This window comes from Hipposideros armiger, unplaced genomic scaffold (genome assembly GCF_001890085.2).
Source record: "Hipposideros armiger isolate ML-2016 unplaced genomic scaffold, ASM189008v1 scaffold_4, whole genome shotgun sequence".
In the NCBI taxonomy this organism is placed as follows: Eukaryota; Metazoa; Chordata; class Mammalia; order Chiroptera; family Hipposideridae; genus Hipposideros; species Hipposideros armiger.
The window spans coordinates 5,505,402-5,508,578 of NW_017731354.1; positions in this window are offsets into that span (position 1 = coordinate 5,505,402).

The window sequence follows — 3,177 nt, forward strand, 5'->3', positions numbered from 1 at the left end:
GAAAGGGGGCAAGTCAGATGGTTTAACCTGGATATAAGCATGGGGGTGGCCAACCAGGGTAATGTAGTGTGTTTTTCCCCCCAAACCTCCCAGCTCCGCGCTTGACAGATTTCACCTAAACCAGCCTTGTTAAATCTCAAGCCCCATGAAACCCGTTTCTGTTATAATCTCTCTCTCTTATCTCCTCCTTGCCTTCCTTCCCCATTCTCCTCCCCCAAAGGATGGGAAATCTTCAAAGAAAAAGATGTGTCACTGTAAGTATACAGCCCAAGAAATGGGCCAGATAAATTATTAAAACACATAAAAAGACAGTGAGGCATGGAGTGGGAAGCCGGTGGAGACGGAATAGCCACCCCAGGTGGACAGTGGACTGGAGGCCTCTGGGGAGCCCCTCCTCAGAGCCCTGGACAGGCTAAGGCTTCACCACAAGGCCCGCCTCTCTAGTTTCTTGCCCCAGGGCCAGGTTGGTGTGTGTGTGTGTGTGGGGGGGGAGGGTGTGTGTGTGGGGGGGAGGGTGTGTGGGGGGGTGTCCTGATTCCAATAGCAGCAGTTCCAGGCGCCTGCTGGGCTGGGCAGGGCCAGGCTGAAGATGGGGGGCGGGGGGAACCTTTGTGTCTGGGCTGGACATTTGGGATTTACTTCCCCCAAGACTCAAACTGGTAACTGCAGAGTTTTAGTTGTTGCTTTTATCTCTTTTTGAACTGTAGCAAGAAATTCCCAAGGGGTAGGGGGGATACTTTTTTCTCAGGAAAGAAGAAAGCCATGACTGGTTTAAGGAAGTAACCAACTTTCTGAGCGCTGTGAGAAAGAACACCAGGAGTTCTCCTTTGATTTGGATGCAGCCTGGCACTGGGAGTGGGGGTGAGGGGGGTGTGGGGGCGAGAGAGACAAACAGCATCCCCAGCCCAATGCCATTGCCTTCGGAGGGGTCTGCAGGAAGGCTCCCACTCTGATTCAGACACTCAGACCCCCTCCCCCGTCCCACCCCTGAACTTGTCACCCGGTTCCTGCTTGTTCCTGTTCCTATAGCTCAGGGGTTCACACTTTGGCACTAGTGACATCTGGGGCTGGATAATTTCTTGGTTTGGGAGCTGTCCTGTGTACTGTAGGATGTTTAGCAGCAACCCTGGCCTCTTCTTGCTAGATGCCTTCAAACGTTGCCAAATGTCCCCAGGGTGGGCAAATTGCCCTGGGTTGAGAACCACTGCTGTAGCTGGTGTTGCCTTCTAATTGACCCCACTATTTGCCTGTGTATTACATCCATCGTTTCTTTCAGCAGAGTGCGCTCCATCAGGAGTGGGATTGTCTGTTTTGTTCACTGATGTATCTTAAGTGCCTAAAACAGTGCTTGTCACACAACTGGCACTGGGTCAGTATTTGTTTCTAGACTGGGAACCTCTCTATGGTGGAATGTGAAGTGTGGACTGTTTTAGGACAACCTGACTTAGTGAAAAATATCAGGGCAAGGGGATCAACAGGCGTGAGTTCAGTTCCTAACCAGGTCACTGGCTGCTGTGTGACCTTGGGCAAGTGACTTCACCTCTCTGAGCCTAGTATGTTCCCTCCTTTGTAGAAAAAATACAACCCTGCATCAGTGAGTGGTTGTGAGGTCTCTACATGACTTAAGACAATGGCTGGTATATGAGTATAATAGGTACTGGATAAAGAAGTGCAGTATAAAATGGACAATAGTAGTTTGGTGGGTCCCAGCACTCCTCAAATGAAACCACCCGCTAACAGTGTTAATGTACTTGCTTATAAGATTAGCCTTCCTTTCCATCAAAAAGTGTGTGTCAAAAAGAAAGTTTGGAGGATGGAAATAATACCCTGTTGGATGAAGATATTTATGACTCTGGAGGCCCATGCAGCTCCCAATGTCCTTTTGAGACATATAGATGCTGCAGAGCTGTGATGTCCAATACAGCAGCCACTAGCCACATGCGGCTCTTGCTCACGTGCAATATGGCGAGTCTGGGTTGAGATGTACTCTGAGTATAAAATTCACACTGGATTTCAAACAGTGCAAAACAAAGAACGTAACATCTCTCATTATATGTTGAAATAATATTTTTGATATATTGGATTAAATAAAATGTTATTCAAATTAATTTTATCTGTTTCACTTTTTGTAAATGTGGCTAGAAAATTTAGAATTACGTTTGTGGCTCACATTATCTTTGTATTGGACAGTGCCACTCTAAGGAGTGAGCAAAAAGGGCAGCATTGAGCCTCCATTTTACAGATCCTAAAACCGAGGCTCCGCAGAGAATTCAGTCCAAGGGGCAAAGCTGGTCTCCTCACTCCTAGTGCAGGCTTTCCTTTTTCCACACCCAGGCTGCCGGGTATCAAGATGAGCTTTAACAACAGGCCCGCGAGCAGAGCAGGCATTCTCTCTGAGAACCACAAAGGTGGGGTGGAACCCCTTGATGTCGCCCTCCCTTCTGCAGAGACCTCCCCAGACAAAACAAACAAGCCTTTGGGTCTGGCGAACTGCAGCGGGGAGCGGAAACCAAGGAAGATCAAAGACCCAGCGGTTACCCCCTTCCGGGCCGCGCAGCTGGCAGCGCTCCCCAATCCCAGGCGGGCACCCACGGGCCCCTTGGAGAGGGGATCCCAGAGATTGGCTAGCAACTCGTCGCTTTCGGACACTTGTCGCCGTCAGGAGTGCGCTGGGTCCACAACTGGCTCGAGGTGCGGCGGGGGATTCTCTTGGGCTCCCAAATCAAAACGTAGAGGGGTGGAGGGGGTGGGCATGGGGCGAGTAATAAGCGAACACTTCCTGCAAGGCAGGTCTTGGGAAGACTGGGAAGGCGCAACGCGGGAGGCACGCAGCAGGCGCTAGCTCCCCAGAAGCGTACCTCCCCTTCCTCAGTTTCATCACCTGTAAATTGGAGCCCCCGAGTCCTGCCCAGCCCGCTTCAAGCTAAAACAGAGCGGAGGGAAGGCATAGCTCTGTCAGCGGAAGGAGCGGTTGTCCTAGAGCGTGCAGGACCCAAGAGGGTGTCTGTCCCAATACGCCTACTGGCGAGAGCCCCCAAACCCCGGTCCTCAGCTTCGGGTCCCCGAGCCCCAGCCCCCTCCCGCCGAAGCACGAAAGCCGCAGCTTGGAGGGGGGCGCTGTATCGGGTCTGGCAGCGCCGCGCCGCGCCCCGCCCCCAGCCCGCCGGGCCCGCCCCC